The sequence below is a fragment of the Sarcophilus harrisii genome, chromosome 2 (genome assembly GCF_902635505.1).
Source record: "Sarcophilus harrisii chromosome 2, mSarHar1.11, whole genome shotgun sequence".
Lineage (NCBI taxonomy): Eukaryota > Metazoa > Chordata > Mammalia > Dasyuromorphia > Dasyuridae > Sarcophilus > Sarcophilus harrisii.
The window spans coordinates 618,578,091-618,598,114 of record NC_045427.1 but is presented as its reverse complement, the minus strand read 5'-3'; the positions used below and the strand labels follow the sequence as shown (position 1 = coordinate 618,598,114).

The 20,024-nt window shown below is 38.5% G+C and overlaps 1 long non-coding RNA gene across 1 annotated transcript in view; it reads right to left on the bottom strand.

The window, feature by feature from the left end:
* Window positions 1-19,973, bottom strand: part of LOC116421957 — a 37,506-nt gene extending 17,533 nt beyond the window's left edge. The window contains exons 1-2 of the long non-coding RNA XR_004232551.1: window positions 19,869-19,973; window positions 10,680-10,779 (exon numbers count right to left, since the gene is read on the bottom strand). This is a non-coding gene — a long non-coding RNA (uncharacterized LOC116421957). The remainder of the gene's footprint in view (window positions 1-10,679; window positions 10,780-19,868) is intronic.
* Window positions 19,974-20,024: the final 51 nt, after the last annotated feature.

The following is a 20,024-nucleotide window of genomic DNA, read 5'->3' as shown; positions in this document are numbered from 1 at the left end:
AAGAGGGAAGGCGGGCAGGTAGCAAAGTCTGCCGTCCAACTGCCAGGCCTGGGGGAGCTTATCAGCAGGTAATCCAGTGATTAAGCAGCTTGTGCCTCAGCTGGGGTGTAAATGAGTCAGCCGGCCTGCAGTGAGGAGGGCAGCTACCACAAAGCCAAAGTCAGGGACCTGGTGACCAAAGGAGAAAATATATAACAAAGCCATAACACTAACAGATGCCCAGGGCTACAGCCTAGGCTGGAAGGCCAAGACCGGAGGAAGAGTCAAGCATCCCTACCCAGGTACCCACCAAAGGGGTCTCCTTGGAGAACTTCCTCCTTTTCTTCTGACAGGCTGAGGATACAGAGATGCTTGTAGGCTGTCCATCCATCCTTCCCAAACTTGCTTCTGTGACAGATCCAGCTTCTCTTCCTGTCACACATCTTTCCTTCCTGCTCTGACGTTCTTCATTGCTTGGATGCTGTAGCCTGTCCTCTCCTACCAAGTGCTCATGCATAGTCCTCCGGTGATGTTCATGGCATTCTGAGTCCCAATCATATAATAATAATAATAGAATAATTGCTTTTTAAAAGATTGGAAGAAGCTTCAGTGTAGGAAGGGGAATTTGCAATTTTCTAAAGAAGTAAAGGCCGTCCTTCTGCTCTGTTGCTTCATTCTTGGCCCATTTTGTTCATCTGCACCATCTATCCCAGATGGACACACTAATCAGAGTCATCAATGGTTGAAGTTAATTAGCTCTCCAAAAAGTAAATGTACACATGACATACATTTGAATGCAATCTGCATCATTGACATTTTCTCCATCACTTTCTTAAATCAAGACAATCAACAAAACAATCCGTCAAGCCCTATTTTGAAGCATTTGCCAATATCTGAGGTATAAATACTCAGACTGAAAATTTAACAATCAGTTGTCTCCTCTACACATCTGATATTAATGGAAAGGGTTATGGGTCATCCAGCCAGCTGCATGTTCATTGAACTAAATTAAAGAATAATCAACTACAACAGGTGGCAGTGAGGATGCCATAGTGCAGAGAGTGCTGGACCTGAAGTCCAGAAGACTCCTCTTCCTGACTTCAAATCCGACTCAAACACTTTACCAGTTGAGTGAGCCTAGTCAGGTCACTTCACCCTGCTTGCCTTAGTTTCCTCATCTGTACAATTGGCTAGAAAAGGAAATGTCAAGCTATTCCAGTATACTTGCCAAAACCAAAAACAAATAAGGTCACAAAGAGTCAGATCCATCTGAAATGACTCAAAAATAACAACTATAACAGATTTTCAAGAGGTGTATAATTTAAGTGGCAGTCTTACCTAGCAGTGACAATTACCTATCTATACAACTTAAAGTGGATCTTTTTAGAGGTGTTAGATGGACCTAGATGTACAATTGCTACATATGAGTTAGATTTTTTTCAATATGTTGGTTGGTTTTCTGAACTTTTGTTGATTCTTTTAAATAAAGAATGTAAAATTCTTTATTATAAGAGATGACCCTTTGAGAGGGAATAGAAGGGACATTTTGAGAATGTAAGTGACGTCAAAACAAAAGGTCCCAAAGACAGTTTCAGAAATTAGCTTGGAACACCCTTTGTCTCCACTCAAACTCCTTTCCATCCATTGCTGTTGAACCAACTCGTAGTAATGTGCTCTGATTATTCGAGAGAGCAATTGGGAGATTTCTGGAAAGTCTCCAGTTAATTTAAATATGATCTGGAAAGTACACTTGCCACTTTGGTGGAGAAATTGGAAGGCATCCTGTTTTCATGGGGCTCTGAATGGTTGCCACCTAGAAATGGCTTCTATATATCAAAATCTGAAGTGTAGACCAGGGTATTCAAAAGTTAATGGAGTGGGGAAATTTAGACAGACACTGTCCAAGAGCCCACTTTACCCCGTTCCTTCATTTGCACTTGCCCTGCCTCCAGAAACAGCCTTGACCTGGGGTGTGCTTCCTCTCCCCAGGGCCTGAGACATACAGTAACATCTCCAGTTCCTTGTTCCGACTTTCTTCCCTCACTACCCCAGTACCAAGAAGGGATATAACTTAAATAGTAGCCATACATTGGTTCGTCCCTCTTTCCCTAGCTATGATCAGTCTTTCAGCAACATAAAAATCTTGCAATTTTTTTCTCCAAGTTCTCCCTTTTCTCCAAGTTCACAAAACAATTCATTCTAATTGGGGAACAGATGATGAAAGTTAGAGGCTGTAGCAGATTACTGAAGCAGTCATAGGATGGGAGGGTTGGGGAGTCTGAATAGTCACTTGGATTTAGAAATGCTTAGAAGGCTGGGCTGAGACTGGGTAATAAATGATATTCCCAGAATAAACAATGGTCAGAACAGCTGCCATCTCTGAGTGTCAAAAGGCAAGAAAAAGAATAGGGAACCAGATCAAGGAAAACAAATATCAATAGATAGTTGCTTCACTCAGTGTCGTGATAATGGCTGTGTCTCTTCCCTCTCCCACCATGGACGTGTCATGCTATCTTGTGTGTTTTATCATCTGAACCCGGCACCCTTAAGTTAGGAGATCCTCTGATATTTTAAGTAGAAAAATCAGCAATTGAAGCAGCTTCCTGGTCTACCACTTGCAGCCCTTGCTGGTCTCTCCATTCTTCCTCCACCTCCCAGCCCCAGCCTCTGTCTATCCCTCCCAGTGTTTGTGTCAGAGATGGAAGAGGTGGAAAGGAACATCATGTTTCATTAAGCTGGGAACATTAAACTTTGATGGAGCCTGTTTGTACTGAGGCCCCAGGGAAGCCCTCTAGTCTGCCTCTTCTTTCCAGCACCCATTAATAAGCTTTCCCGACTCCTCCCTTGGACCCCACCTATAAATGAATGGTTTGTCAACCAAGACTGGAGACTCTCATAGATCTAAGCAATGGAACTGTTTCAGGAAAAGAAAACAAAACAGAGTAAACCAGCCAGCTCCTGAAAAATGACCCAGTTTTCCAATACCAGCTTTAGAGATTGGAATCAATGACCTCTAGGGACAGTCTAACAGCACTGGAAAGCAAGAAAAGCTTGTGTATTGTGCTTTCAGCTCCCATTTTCTGGGACTTTCTTTCCTATTCTTGTAGGAACCAAAGTCCTGCTTTCTGATCCCTTTTCCATTAAATTTACCCCCTAGGACAGACTCGGAGGTTAGCTTCCCATCTCTTAGAGTTAATCCCTGATCTCCCTCCCCCCAAATCATGTCAGTTCTAAATCTGAGAACCCAATTCTCCCTTGGAGACTGAAAGGCTTTTTCCCTAGGAGAGAGAGCTCAGGCCTTAGTCAGACGATGAGGCAGATTTGAGCCAAGTTTAAGAGTGGGAGATGTCTCAGAAGTCCTGGAATCAAATGTAACCTGGAATAAGGCATTGGTATAAGACTTAACTCATTGGTAGAAACCATGATTATTTGACTTTCTCTACCTGCATTAAGGGACTGAGTTGGCAAGAGTTGGAAATATAGACATGTTAAAGGTGTCAGCTCCTTTCTCTCCCTCCTAGGATCTCTCCACGAGAACCTGAAACTGCCTGTCCCCTCTCAAAGCCAGAAGCCTGAAGAATCCCACTCTCCCAAATTCTCAATGATTATGCCCTTCATGCAGGTATAGATGATCATCAAGTAATCATTCTGACCATCAATGGAAAAGAGGGTTGTTCAAAAAACCTAGAATTGAACCCTGGATTATGCACATATTCTAGGGTTGGTAGCCCAGCATTTTAATTATCCTGGCTCAGTGAAAGTCTAATTCTATTTTAAAGGCCTCTATGAGATTAATGACCTGCTTCAAGGAGGTAGTCCAATGTGAGAGCTCCATCATTGCTGAAAAAGGTTTTATTTTCCCCTCACGAAGAAGCTAAAAGCATCCTTTATTTGCCTGGGGATACCCCTAGACAAAGTACTCCAAAACCATAACATTCTGTGGGGCCACATTGTCTCAAAATCACAGATCACAACCCTCCACTAATATGTTTCTTTTTAATAGCAATAGAATAGCTGAAGAATGCAATTAATTCAAAGCAAATCCATTTAATTAAATAGTATATAGTAAAAAAAAATCACAGTAGAACCTAGTCTCTATAAACAAGGGCACATTCCCCCACAAAAACACATGCAGTCTAAAGAAAATGTAGACCCATTTTGAAAATACATATAGTAAATGTGTGGCTAGGAGACATGTGGAGAAAGGTCACATCTTTGATACTGCAAAGTGACTGCTGCTTTCTGGTGCTGTCATTGCAATGGCACTAACTTCTACTGGTCTACTGGTCTTTTGCTGGTCTATAGTCACTACCAGGTGTAAAGCCTCTCCTGAGTTTGTTCTCTGGTCTCACATAGTTGCTGATGAAGAATCCCATGGTTGTTGCCAGGATTAATAGTGTTGGGCAGTTTTTGTTGGTTTCTTCTATTTTTCATTGGAATTCTCAGATAAAAGACAATCTTTTCGAGATAAGAGGAAAATTGGGCTATTAGTAAGTCATATAAGAGAGAGAGAGAAGAAAGACAAGAGGAAAATAGAGAAGGAAAAGAAATAGGGAAGAAGTATAGAAGGAGGAGACCTAATTTTTTTGTCTTTGGTCTCCTCCCCCAGAATCTAGCACATAGTAGGTGTTTATTCAATGTTTGTTAAATTAAATAAAATTGAAAAAAATTTAGAGAAAAATATAAAGGGAAAAGCTAAAGAAGGGAAATTATGGGAAAACAAAACAGTGAAACAAAGAGAGTGAGAAGGAAGACAGGGAAGAGAGAAACAAGAAAGAGTAAGGGTTCTTTCCCTTAGGGGAAAAAAGACAAGAAAGGAGTAGGAGGAGAAATAGGAAAGAAAAAAGATGAGAGCCTGATAAGGAATAGAAACAAAAAAGGAACAGGAAAAGGGTGTGAAGAGATTGAGAGGGAAGAATGGAAAAGAATGAGCAGCTTGGCAATATGTTCATTTCCCTTCCTTCTCTAATGAACAAAGAGTCCAGGGAGTATTCTCTCTTAACAATTTCTCTTTATTCCCCTGCCCAAGGGAAAGACTATGTACCTACTTTTTGAACATGTTATCAGTAAGGTTTTCAATAATTTATGGATTCTGAATAAATAGCAAGGCTGCTTCCTGTCTCCTTCCCTCCAGGATTGACTGCCTGAACCAGTCTGATGCTGGTAGAATTAGGAAAATTAAGAACTGCTCCCTTACAACACAATTTACACATTATTTTTGTTGTTGAATCATTTCACTCAAAGTCTTCATGAGCCCATTTGGGGTTTTCTCAACAAGGAATAGTCTGTCTTTTCCTTCTCCAGTTAATTCTTACAGGTAAGGAAACTGACTGAGTGGATGCCCACCAATTGGAGAATGACTGAATAAGTTATGGTCTATGAATGTTATGGGATATTATTGTTCTGTAAGAAATGACCAACAGGAGGATTTCAGAGAGGCCTGGAGAGACTTACAGGAACTGATGCTGAGTGAAATGAGCAGAACCAGGAGATCATTATACATGGCAACAGCAAGACTATATGATGATCAGTTGTGATGGACGTAGCCCTCTTCATCAATAAGTTGTGTTATGTAAAATATATGTATTATACAAATATACAGAGAGACAGAAAGGGGGGAGAGACTCAGAGACAAACAGAGAGATGGACAGAAAGAGGGTGAGAGAATAAGCTTCAAACTTAGTTCCAACTAAGTTGATTCAAACTAGTTCCAATCCAAACTAGGTGCCATCTACACCCACAGAGAGGAACATGGGAAGAGTGTGGACCACAATTGCATTTTCACTCTTCTTGTTGTTTGCTTCCATTTTATTTTCCTTCTCTTTTTTTTTTTCTTGTGCAGCATGATAATTGTATAAATATGTATACATATATTGGATTTAACATATATTTCTGCCATCTTTAACAAATGTTCACCAGTTGAGGCTCATCCAAAGAATTGCTGTGAATATAAAAGGAGTAGCTGTCTTCTGGGGACCCAATATTCATGAGTACTGAGTTGGAGAGCTCTCAGATTACATGTGTTTTTTTGAAAGAGTACATTTGAACATGTCAGAGTATATCTTTTTGGATGATGGGGACAGAAAATGAATACAGAATAACCCACATTTGAACTGGATTCAACTATCCAGAAGATAGTTGACTACTTAGCCCCTAAGGGTTAGAGGAGGTAACCTTTGAGGGGGTTGAAAGTAATTTTCCAGCACCATTGTTCATGGCTCCAGTCTGATATGCTCCCCAATACTGATTAACTAATTGAAATCTTCTCAATATCAATTAGTCTCCCATAATTATCTTTCAGTTAGGGGTACTTAACAAACAGATATTGAACAATTGGTAGAAAAGCAAACAGCATATATAGCAGAGGAATAACTCCAGGTCCCTATTATTAAACTTTTTCTCCATGGAGTTCTCATGAAATTCCCTTTGATATATGTAGCTCTCTGCTGGTCTCCAAGGGTCAGTACCCTTATGGAATTCAGAAGCCACCTTTCTTCTAGTATTTCTTGTTCATTTTTCAGCTGTTGCTGCTCCTGGGAAACTGTGACTGGCTCCAATGTGAAGTCTATTACCTTTTAAATGCTCACAAGGTCATTCTTTGGGCAAGGACACAGAGCCTCTCCCTCCCCTCACTGCTGCAGCCAAGAGAGTCCTTCTCAGGGGCTGGGCTGGACAGTCTCCACCATTTTTTCTGGCCTGCTGTTAGGATGCTAGATTCCAAACTGACTTGCTGTTTTATCCCAGCCCCACAGAGCATGACTGATTCTCCTCAAACAACCACAAGGCATGTCCTATGTGATATAATCTGTTTTCATTCAATTCATACCTGCTTCACACATTTGATTGATTGATTCAATACAGGTGCCTAGGAATTGTTCACACTTCATTTAGACATTCACACCTTTGACTGATTGATTCTGAAATTCAATCAAAAAGACATTCTCACCTGATAAAAGTATTAGGGCTCCAAGCAAAGCTTATTTTCTCACCCTCTTTCTGTCTGTCTGTCTGTCTCTGAGTCTCTCCTGCCTTTCTTTCTCTCTGTATATTTGTATAATACATATATTTTACATAACACAAATGTTACATGTGTGTTGAATGTGTACACACATATATGTGTGTGTATATGGTTATATATATGTGTGTATGTGTATGTATGTTTGTGTATACAAGCATACACATACACTATTATATTTACTAATCTATATACCTGTTGCTCTCACTAGTAGAATGTTAGCACCTCAAAGGCCTTGGATGTTCATTTTTGTCTGTGAATCTATCTCCAGTGTAGCCTTAAATAGGTGACTTAGTGGAGAGAGCACCAAGTCTGGAGTTCAAATCCAGCCTGAGACTTTTATTAGCGGTGTGACCCTGGAGAAGTCACCTAAGCCTGTTTGCATTAGTTTCCTCAGCTATAAAATGGCAAACTATCCTAGTATCTTTTCCAAGAAAATCCCAAATGAGGTCACAAAGAGTTAAGATACAACTGAAACAACTATATAACAGCAATCTCCAGTGTTAGGCAGAGTTCCTGTCACATAGGATCATAACTTTATAACTGGAAGGGATTTTTAGAGAACATTTAATCTAGCATCAAAATTTTACAGGTAAGGACGTTGAAAGCCAGGAAGTTTATCTGATATGCCTAAAGTCACATGAGTAAAAAAGTCAGGATTTGAACCAGGTCTTCTGGCTCCAAATCCAGAGTTCAATCATAGAAAGCACTTAAAAATTTCTTCTGAATTAAATTGAATTATGGCACATTTATGCTTATAGAGCTAGAATATATGATTGGCACTGGTGGTGCTGGTGGGTGCTATGACCTAAGGCCATAGATACTTCTGTTGGAATCGGGCCCAGGAAGGGAGTTTGGCTCATCTGATGAACAGTTTCATGCAAGGGGCATCAGAGCCAGCTTAAATTTGCCAAATTTAATAGATCTCACCTTAATTTATTACACTGATTGTCTAGATGTAACCAACTACTGGAGAAAATTATACTTATACATCCAACTCTGCATTTGCTGCTCTGCCTGGTTTTAACTCCACAGGACAACATGTCCCCGGTACCCCCTGGTTTCCCCTCTGCCCCTTTTCCTGACTTCTTTTTGTATGTTGTCCCTCCCCTATTAGTTTAGGGCAGTGACTATATTTTATTTTTTAAATTAATTGTATCAATTTCTGGCACATAGTAGGTGTTTAATAAGTGTTGGATTTGAATAGAGATTAAAGTTGCTTTCTTTTCTGAAAACTGGTTATTAAACATTTATCACCATATCCCCAACTATGAACTTGCCACATAAGAATGGGGGAAAAAAAGGCTTCCATGAGTCAGAAAACATCTGGGCCTTCCTTGTCTATTCTCTTGCAGTTCATATGTCAGTGGGTCAAATGCCAGACTGGAAATCAAGACCTTGACTTTCTAAATCTCTGAGTTGAAAACCTGATCAATTAGGCACTGATATTATAAGCATTCTTCAATTCAATGATTCCTTTACATAAAAATTTTACATTGCAGTTCTCCTAGTTTATTAGAATGTATATTTATAGATCTACTACTCTCTGGTAGGATGGAGTCCAAAAACCTGAAGCTAAAGTGTTAAGCACCCTATGAGGCCCCCATGAAGGTCTATTTTAAATGGAGAGAAAGCATCTAATTATTGATAATAGAAAATAATTAAGACATTTTCAATTCAAAATTCAAAATCCACCTATACATTTTTTTAAATCCCACTTTCACTTATGCATCATTTAGAAAGATTTCTAAAATTCAGGAGAGCAGAGTTCTGGCTTTTACCATGGTGTTAATTACATCGGTGGATCTTTTTGACCCTTGGTTTTATCTGTCAAACAAGAGGATTAGGTCCTATGAAATCTGAAGGCTCATTATAGCCTTGATATTCTAGAATTCTAGTCTCCCCAGCCTTTATGGAGTCATGGCCATCGCAAGACCCCCTCTTTTCCATAACATGACTTATTCCAAAGATCTAAATGATTTTGGGGAAAGTGAGAGTGGGTTTCAGGGCTTAGGAACAGAAACTTTAGGTGAGACATGCTGACACATGTCCAGGCAGGTGCAGAGGGATTATTTCAGCAGGCCTCACTGGCTTCCTTCCCTCCTTGATTTAAGTGGCAAGGAAAATGCATTATTTTTTCATTAAAAAATCATTTTGGAACAGATAGCTTTCAGAGATGTAATTAGCCACGTTATGTTTCTCCATTAGCAGTCCCCAGAGTTTTCTGGGATCTCTTTCTCCTTTCCTCCTCATTTCATTCTTTTCAACCTTTTTAAAAAACATTTCATGCTCTCTTCCTGCCTCCCCTCCTCTCCTACTTTTGAACTGAATAATTAATTTGAAATCCGGATACTGGCCAACACAACAAACTTAGCAGTAACTTTTCCTGTAAGTTAATTAGATTCTTTTTCTATTTGATCAAAAAAAGTTATTTAAGGTTATCATGGGAATCTAAAAAGTCATTTTTTGTGATTTAGGAAAAAAGTAATGTATCTAAAATTTGTTCAGTCATATTAATGGGTCCCAATCTTAGTCATAGTCACTGATTCTTTAGTTAAGACTTACACTTACTGCTAAATAACTATTTTGTGGATGATCTCTTGAACCTGTTGAAAGGGGAAGTAGCCTGTGTGGAGAAGCCAGAGACCCCCTTAGTCTTCATCTCATAATCTGGGCAATTTTAACATCATTGTCACTCATATTTGAGGGTGTGTTGGAGCTGACTTAAATTTTCAGTGTGATCCTTTATATTTCAGAATTTGGCAATCACTCCAAATCAGGGTGGCCATTTACCAGTACATGGTTGCTCCATAAACATGGTTTGAGTTTAGCAATGACTAAGTCATCCCCACACTGGAAGCTTGGAAACTATAGATCAGGGGTCCTCAAACTATGGCTGCGGGCCAGGTGCAGCAGCTGAGGACAATTATCCCCCTCACCCAGGGCTATGAAGTTCCTTTATTTAAAGGCCCATAAAACAAACTTTTTGTTTTTACTACAGTCTGGCCCTCCAACAGCGTGAGGGACAGTGAACTGGCCCCCTATTTAAAAAGTTTGAGGACCTCTGCTATAAATGAACAACAATAACAATAATAATGAGCATTTTTATAGCACTTAAGGTTTGCAAAGAGTTTTGCATCCATCATCTTATTGGATAATTACGACCCTAGAGCTCACAAGACTGATCCCAACACCCTCAATTGATGTATCCACTGAATTGTCACCATACGTATCCAATGTACTCTAGCTCATCGAGCCACATGTCTTACAGCAGCTCTCCTGAGTTGAATTCATTTGGTAGGATTAGTTAAGAGACATCAAAGTGGTGTTTGAAGTTCGGTCTCCCCACTAGAGGGGACCTTCATCCCCACTGTGATCACAAGAAACTGAAATACCTGTAATGCATTTGGAAATTAAACAGGAGTCTGATAAATTGGTCAATTTTGAAATTATCTAATTGTTTCATAATACACAGATCTAGATGCCAGATCAGTGAGCTAATGCTTTTGTCCTAGATGCCGAGGTATTACCTGTCCATCACCTAGCTGCCTCTCCAGGTGATACTTTAATTGGAGAAATCCATAGCAACCTAATTCTCCCTAGACCTTATAGCTATGATCTTTCGACAATGTTTGAGGTATATCGCATAGGTGTAGCTGACAGTGATCCAACAAAAGGACCCCACCTGTTAGATGGGCTGCCTCACAGATGGACAAATTGGAGTCCTCCCGCTAGGTCCATTGTCAGCTGGGCTGCCCCATCTCAGATCCAGATTGCGTACCTCTCTGTGGAGAAGTGAGATGAATATGTGATGGGAAAGGGATGGAAATGGGTTAAGGCTTAGTCAAAACATATGGGCTTATCAAAAAATATGCAACTTGTTTAATTGCATAGAAATTTTAGTAGCTGTGTTTGTAGTTGTTGTTCAATCATTTTCAGTAATGTCCAGCTCTCTGTGGTGCCATTTTGGGTTTTCTTGGCAAAGATACTGGAGTGTTTGGCCATTTCCTTCTCTACCTCATTTTTACAGGTGAGAGAACTGAGGCAAACAGGTTTAAGTGACTTGCCCAGGATCACACAAGCTAGTACACATCTGAAGCCTATTTTGAATTCAGGAAGACCAATTGTCCTGTTCTAAGGAGGTCTATCAGTTGGGAAATGCCTGAACAAACTTTGGTATAGTAATATGAGGAAATATTGAGTTGTAAGAAATGACAAGAGAAGGATTTCAGAGCATTTGATATAAAAGCAGAATGAGCAGAAGAGGGAAACAACTTATTATTGGGACAACAACACTATTAAGGCAAATAACTCTGGAAGACTTAAAAACTCTTCTTCTCCCATACTCTAATTATGGAAAATAATAAATTCCTCTCCCTTTTTCATTTCCTCACTAGTGTATTCCTTTTGCTCTCCCTTCTTTTTCTTCCCCCTTTTAAGATCCTCAGAACACAATCAATCCATTCTAAGAAATAAGACTTTGTCTTATTTCACTCCCTTTGTACCCTTTGAAAATAGTAAAGTCATACAGAGCCTCAGTTTTTTTTTAAATTAGAATGTTAGCACTACATCATCATATTGTCAACTGTACAAGTAAATTTGTCTGTTTCTAATAGGTCCTACTCACCTCTAGTCTTTTCATTGGAAATGCTTGAAAGTTTTCTATTCCATTAAAGATCTAATTTTCCCTTTGTAGGATAATAGTCACTTTTTTTTTAGAAAAGCTAACCGTTTATTTTATTTAATATTTATTTGTTTATTTAACACTAAAAACAAAATAGAGAAAGAAAACAAGAAGAGGAAACTAAAACCAAACCAAACCCAACCAAAACACTGTCATATGTTCAGAACATCAGGGAGGATTTAAAATATGTAACAATAAATTTCCATTTCAAGAAAACATATAATAATAGAATAGATTTTATTCATGACTGCCCATATTTTCTTTGCTTCTTTGTAGGTTATTTTTTGTTCTCTGCTGTGCACTTTTTACTTTATTTTCCTCCTTTCATCTCCACACTTCCCCAAAGCAGGCTACAGTTAAGCATGGATATATATATATATATATATATATATATATATATATACATATACACACATGCATATGCGTATATATTCACACCCACATAATACATATATCTATATACACATAAATACACTTACATGCATATATATGCATTTATGCAAATTGTATACATGCATCTAAAACTATTAATATGAGTGCTCAGTTTTTTAAGGATAAAATATCTTTATTTGTAAGCATATGCCTTTTGCCTTTTGAAACATTGTATTCTAGTATCTCTTAGCATTTATGTAGAAGATACTAGGTCTCAAGTAATCCTAATTATATTTCCTTAGTCCTTGAACTGCTTCTTTCTGTATGCTTATTATACATACATACATATATACATACATATCATTACACATTTGATATACATTTTATGGATTTTAACTATTATATTCCTGGGACTTTTTCTTTCCATTTTACTTTACCTTTTGGTTCTAAGAAATCATTTATGTTTATTCAAATACAATGTTCAGACTTTTAAACAAAATTCAAGCTGGACAGTCCTGTGCCAGTGTCTTTCATGTCATACAATCAATTCTAAAGGTCTTGAGATCTTGAGAGTGTTCTTTTTTTGTCTATCTTGGGAGCGCTTGCTTTGTGTGAGTTCTCCATAAAATCATCTTTTTGGCAACCGTGTATTTGGCATTCCGACAATGTGGCCAGCCCATCAGAGTTGTGCTCTCTGCAGTAGGGTCTGAATTCTTGGCATTTAGTTCAAGAAAGGACTTCAGTGTCTGGTATATTTTCCTGCCAGGTGATCTTCAGAATCTTCCTAAGAGAATTCAAAAGGAAACAATTCTGTTTCCTGGCATGGAACATGTATACTATCCATGTTTCACAGGCATACAACAGTGAGGTCAGCCCATTGGCTCTGTGGACTTTCCATTTGATAGTCTAATTCCTCTCCTCTTCCACATTTTCCTTCAGACCTTCCCAAACACTGAGCTAACTCTGGTAATATGTGGGTCAATCTCATTATCAATGTGGACATCCCTGGAAAATATACTGCCAAAGTAAGTGAACTTATCCACAACATTCAAATCTAAGATTCAGAACAAAAGGGGAAAAACCATGAGAAAAAAAGCCAAAAAACATTTTAAAAAGTGAAAATAGTATGCTTCAATCTTGCGTTCAGACTCCATAGTTCTTTGTCTGGATGTGGCCAGCATCTTCCATCACGAGTCCCTTGGAATAGATTTGGATTTTTGGATTGCTAAGAAGATCTAAGTCTATTTTGGTCATCTGTTACTATGTACAATGTTTTTTTTCCAGTTCTGCTCACTTCATTCAGGATCAGTTTATAATGTCTTTCCTTATTATTGGGACAACAACACTATAAAGGCAAATTACTCTGGGAGGCTTTTCTGAAATCTATCTGTTCATTATTTCTTAGAGCACAATAGTATTCCATTTCTTTCATATACCATAACTTGTTTAGCCATCCCTGACTGACGGGTATCCCCTCGATTTCTAATTCTTTGCCATATCAAAAAAATCTGCTATAAAATGTGGGTCCCTTTCCCTTTTTGTGATATCTTTGGGTACAGAGTTAGTAGTGATGTTGCTGGATCACAGGGTATGCAGAGTTTTATAGCCCTTTGGGCAGGTTCCAAACTGCTCTCCAGCATGGTTGACTCATTCACAACTCCATCAACAATACATTAATGTTTCCATTTTCCCTTATCTTCTCTAACATTTATCATATTCCTTTTCTGTCATATTAGTCTGGTAGGTGTAAGAGTTATTTTAATTTGCTCACTAGTGCTTTAGAGCATTTTTCCATATGACTAAGTAGCTTTAATTTTTTCATCTAAAAACTGCCTCTTCATATCCTTTACATTTTTCCATTAACATTCATCTCTTTTGCTTTTGTTTTTTTTATGGTGTAATTCTTTCCTTTTGGAGATATGATCATTCTTATGCTGCATGGAGTTTTTATAAGATTTGTTTATCTTTCCAGCTTTAGTTCCTGAATTGGAATTTTGTGCCAGGACTGGTTTCTGATCCCTGCTGAACTTTGTTTGGGGCAGGAAGCTCTTTTTGGTCATCTTGGGTGTCCTGAGTTTTTGCAGTGATTTCCCAATCTTGGGATTAAACCTGCTGGATTTTTAGGGCCATCTATGATATCTTAAAACAAGAGTTCTAGTGATCTTGTGTCCTCTAAACACCTAAGCTATCTAAGTGCTGCTTGCATAGTCTGCTTCTCCTTGGACATTTCAAGACAGCCACCAGGCTCAAGATTTTCTGATCTCTTTGGGAATTTCTCAGGAGATAAGCACTCACCTGTTATTGCCTCTGGATTCAGAGCCCTGTGGGAGTCACATAAATAGGGCTAATTTCTGGTCCCACTTGAAGACTGTTGGCTTGTCTGCCTGTACTGGTTCTTACTTTGTTGGTGATCCCCTTTTCTATTTTAGGATAGAAATCTCTGTATTTTATCATTGCATTTCTTGATTATTATTTGGTCTGATGTGAATTTAAAGTTTTGGAAAGAAGGAAGGAAAGAAGGAAAGAAAGGAGGAGGCAGTATGGAAATATGGGAGAAGGAGAAATAAAGGAAGGAAAAATACATTCATTAAGCAACTACTCTGATGAGGAAATGGAGGCAAATAGAGATAAGATTCATATCTCACAGGTTCACCTAATGAGGTGAACAGATTTAAAATCAGCTTATTCTGCATCCAAAGTGCTCTCTCCATTGTATTACTTAGCTAGAGTATGTGCTTGGGAGTTATGTGCTCTGGCTACTTTAAGGATTTCATCTTGACAGGAAGAGGAGGCTTTTCAGTGTCTGATGCCATGCAAACTCAGCTGTTTCCACTGTGAGGAATACCAACAATCTCAGAAAGCTACTTAGATTTGGATTTATGAATCATAGCTTAAAATCAGGGACTCTTGACCTGAGATGGAATATCTTGTAACAGCCACTAATAGTCTGTGTGTACCGACACATACACAAAATAGTGAAAGCAAATATAGCATGCTATGTGTTTGTGTTTGCTTACAGCCTTGTCATCTCATCAAAAGCTTTAAAATGAAAAGAGAATTGGAGAAGAACTTCCTATATATTTGATACCTTGGAGAGTAGCAGTTTCAACAAAGGGATAAAAATAGTCTTTGAGATGCCCACTAATTTGTAAGAGACAAAAATTAAAAGGAGCCAGCAATAAAACCAATAGCCTCAGATTTGCACAAAGTATAGGTTATCAGCAAAGTGAATTGGGCAAAAATAGACAAATTTAACCTTGCGTTTATCACTAGCCTGAAGGAATGGCTGAAACATGGATATGGAAGAGTTATACCTTATTTGAAAGAAATAGAATAAATGAGGGGTGATGGAAGAATATATTTGGAGGATAGAGATTCAGATAATAATTAATAGTAATTAATCCCCAATGCATTTTCTTGTGTTTTTATGATTTTTTTTTTTGCTATTCACATTTGAATCTAATATTTAGTAAAGATGCTCATGCAAAGAAATGGAGGAACCAGAGAAATGAAGCATGGTAGAAAGCACTTCATCAAGGATCAACAGAGAAAGAAACAAAGAATACTGTTGCTTGAATTGGCTACAAACCACCTAGACAGAAAGAAAACATAGATTTGGAAAATAGACAAACAGGCTTGGAAGCATCAGAAGTCTAGCAATGAAGTCATGATATAATGGTGATGGAAGATCAGTTAGCTGGAGCTCTCTCTGTCTGCCAAAAGCAGAACATCTAATTCATTCTGAAATGGCCTTAATGATTATTTCATCCTTCAAAATATATAAAAATGATGAAGGGAACTGACTCTCTAGACATTATTCTTATCAATAAAGAAGGCTTGGTTTCTGAAGTGGAAATGATGCTAACCTTAGAGAAAAGTGACTACACCTTGTTAGAATTTGTCATAGAGAGGAGGAAAACTGGGAATAGTTGGTATGCTCCCTAAATTTTGACAAAACAAATTTCAAAGTATTTAAACAAAGGGTAGATAGGATCCCATGATATAAAATTATCTGGGGAAAATAAACCCCAAAATAATGGGAAGTTTTGAGGGATGGCAAACAGAAACAATTCCAGTGAGGAGAAAAATATGGACGCTGTCTGAAGAAACTGATGTGGAAATGCAGAGAACTTATTAACCAATTTAGATAAACAAAAGACGGTGTGCACAGAAGGTGGTAAACAAGAGCAGGTAATGGAGGTTGAATGCAACTGGATGGCTCACTCCTACAAAAGAGTTGAATGTCAAAGCTCAAAATGAGCTGAAGCTGGTGATGGATGTTAATGATTCAAAGGACTTTGTTAATTATGTTGGGAAAAGAGAAGGGTAAAAAGAAAAAAACAGAACTCTTGCTTAGGGTGGATAGAATAAAGATAACGCACAACATTGCTTGTTTTATCTCCCCATGATAGCCACATTCAGATTGGAGAAGAAAAAAATGAAACCTAAGATAAAAGGGTATAGATAGGGAGTGAATAGTTATCTTTGTTGAGTTCAAGTTACCAGGCCCCAGATGAATGATGTTCCAAAATACTGAAAAGACTAGCAGATGTGCTTGGTGAGTCATGATAAATGGTCTTTGAGAGATATGGAAAGTGGGAAAGAAGTGCTTTAAGATTGGAGAAGGGCAAATATCCCGTTTCTAAAAACAAAAGAAAACACAGCAATCTGAAAACTATAAGCCAGTGACTCAATTTCTGGCAAAATTCTTGAACATTTTAAAGGCATTCATAGTGAACATTTAGAAAAAAGGAAGTAGTGATCGCAAAGGGCCAGTATGATGTCATTTAGACAATGGCAGATTAGTCCAATTTTCTTTTCTAATAAGAGTTACTTAGAGGAGTAGTTGTTCAAATCAATGCTGTAGATATAATTTAGAAAAGAATTTGACAGTCTTTCAACACTTTTCTTTGGGCAATATGAAGAAAAGTGGATGAGATCAATGGTGTCAAATAAAAATAGATCCCTGATATCTGCATATTGACTTTAAAAAACCACAAGTTAATATAATCCATGTTGTTTTCATTTTTTTATTAAAGCTTTTTATTTTTCAAAACATATGCATAGATAATTCGACATCAATCCTTGCAAAACCTTGTGTTCCAATTTTTTCCCCTTCCTCCACCCTCTCCCCTAGATGGCAAGTCATCCAATATTTGTTAGTTTTTTATTTATTTTATGAAACATTTCCCAATTACATTTTAATCTGGTTCTGGCAGATATGGTGAGTTTGATATCTTTGAGCTAGCCAATGCTATAAGTAGGGGAATTTAGACTGATAGAATGAATACAGCAAAGAGTAGTTCTAAATGACTAGATGGAAGTGTGAAAAGAATACCTACAAGAAGAGGGTCTCGTGGAATGCTCCAAGTACTACTCGACCCTGTGTTAAGTTAACATTTTTATATTGAGTTGGATGAAGGTTGCACTGGTATCCAAGAAGTATTAGGAGACTCAGAAGAAGTTAGCTTGTTGGCAAATACTCCCTGGAGTATTTGGGGAGTGATGTTCCTTTGGTGGAATGGAAGCTCCCTGAGGACTAGGATGGTTTTATCTTGTCAGGTTAATGCCACCTAGCTCCCTCCCCCCAACTTGTGATTCTATATGTAGAGGGAACCCCTGGTGAGGAGCTTCTTCTCCTGATGCAGATCAGTCCCTACTCTGCAACTTAAGAGACTTTACTGGGGCATTAAGTGATTGATTTGTCATACAGCCAGTTGAGTTGATCAATGACCAGTTGGTCATACAACTGGTGTAGGGCAGAAGCAGAACTCAATTGCAGGTCTTCCAGCCCCAAAGACAGTTTTGTATCTACTCTCCCATGATGCTTTTTATGGCCCCTCATAGATATTTAACAAATGTCTATTTAATTGAGTTGAATTCAACTAGCAAATTCAGGTTGTAAGTTTCTTTTAAGTCTCTTCCATATATCTTTTACTCCATTTACTGCATCCAAGTCTTTGTTGATAAGCTGACGTTAATTTAGACTCATGGATCACTCCATTGTCTTTCCAATAACCTACTTTGAAATCATCTGAGATCTTTATTTTACTTTGTTCCAAGGGCCCCCCCAAATCCTGCAGCAATATCCTGAGAAGGCTGAACAGATGAATATACGGATACCTATAAATGAAAGACTGAGAGGCAAGGTTCTAAAACAGGTATGTCACTGAATCTCAGAGCTGAAAGACATTTCAGAGCTGTCTTGTCTCATCAAGACTCTACCTGATAGCCCCCACTAGAGAGAGGGAACACTGTCTCTAGGATGTTAAAAAGTCTTATGGTATTAAAGCCTGGTTGGGGTAGAAAGTGTTTCGATGTACTCCTTCCTTCTGATTGGCTATAATGGAATGGACACTTCTGTGACTCCATCAGTCTTCTGTCAGCAGATAATTAGAGTAAGGTACTTTCTCATTGGTAAACTCACAGAAGCCATTTGATTTCATGCAATATTTTGTTTCTGATTGGAAACTTGATCCAATAACATCTTAATGTAGATGGGAAATTGTCCCTCCGAGTTGTTTCAAGAGTAAACCTAGAAAATTACATTTTCTTATTGTGAATTTAATTTTCCTCTTATATGGTGGGTGACAGAGTAGAAAGGACCCTGTGTCAGTCAGAAGACCTGACTTTGAATCTGAGCTCTGACACTCACCATTTGCTGACTTTGGTCATCATAATATCTCTGGGTCCAGTGTTCCTTATCTTCAAAATGAATGTGTGACTTTGAAGTGACTCTTAAAGTCCCTTTCATCTCACTATATAGGAAACTCTGATTATATCCCTATGATCCTTAGGCATAAAGAAGAAGGATACAGAGAATAATGGCTTTGGAAGTCTTGTCTCAAATAAAATGCAATTTCCCTGATTTAGGATGGGTTGCCCAGTTCCCTCAGTGACCCTTGACCCAAATTCTCTGCTCCAAGAAGGCTGCCTCTAGACAAAGTTCCTGAAGGTATCATCTCTAAGACTGAGCTGACACACCAGCCTAAGCTGAACTGAATAAGTTCTGCCCAAGGTTGGGACTGCAGGGATGGGGAAGAGGTAACGTGTTTTGATTTAAAGGGGCTCGGCTGCTTGCAGCTGAAGAGATAATGAATAGTGTTATTAGGGACTCTGCTTAATTATGTTAATAAGAAATTGAAAGCAAGAGGCGGGGAGCTGTATTTTATGTTGTTGTTTCATGGTTAAAGAAATCTTGGCTCAGAGAAGAAAGCACCATCCCAATGGAGAGGTTGTTTAAACTTTTGCTTTCAAATCACCTTTTCTTATACTTGTCTAATGGTTAAAGATGCTTGGGAGCCAGATGGCATTTACAATATAAACCCACATTTAGAAACTTGTTTAGGGGTGATGAGCAGGAGGACTGGATGCTAGTCATATTTCCCATGACAGCTACCCTCACTGAAAGGTTTAGAAGTGAGCAGTCTAGTCTCACTTCAGCCTAGCATAGTGAAAAAAGCACCAGACCTAGGTTCAAGCCATTTATTGGCTATGTGATCTTTGGTGAGCCATTTAATCTCTCCGTTTTTCAGTTTTCCTCATCTGCAAAATGGGTATGATTATATGTACACTATTTCTCAAGATTACTGGGAAGGAAAAACTCAGTAAATCGCAAATTGCAATATTTGTGTGAGTTTATTATGGTAGGGAGGAGGATGAACCTTGAACAGTTCCATCTCTTATTAATGGGCAAAGAAGAGAGAAATGCTTTTTTTCCAGGGTTTGGCCAGAAGAGAAACCTTCTGAAGAAGGGAAAAGGTGAGATAAGGACCAGAATGCCTTCTCCTTCATTCTTACTACTCATGAGCATCTTACCTGTTCTTCAAGACTAGACTAATACACCACCTGCTCCAGGAAGCCTTCCTGGGTAAATGCCCCCGCCTCTGCTCTATAGCAGCTCCTACCTGTGCACTAACCACATGCCAGTTATCACTTACCTTTGAGGGTGTTCACATCTTGTATTAGAAGGTC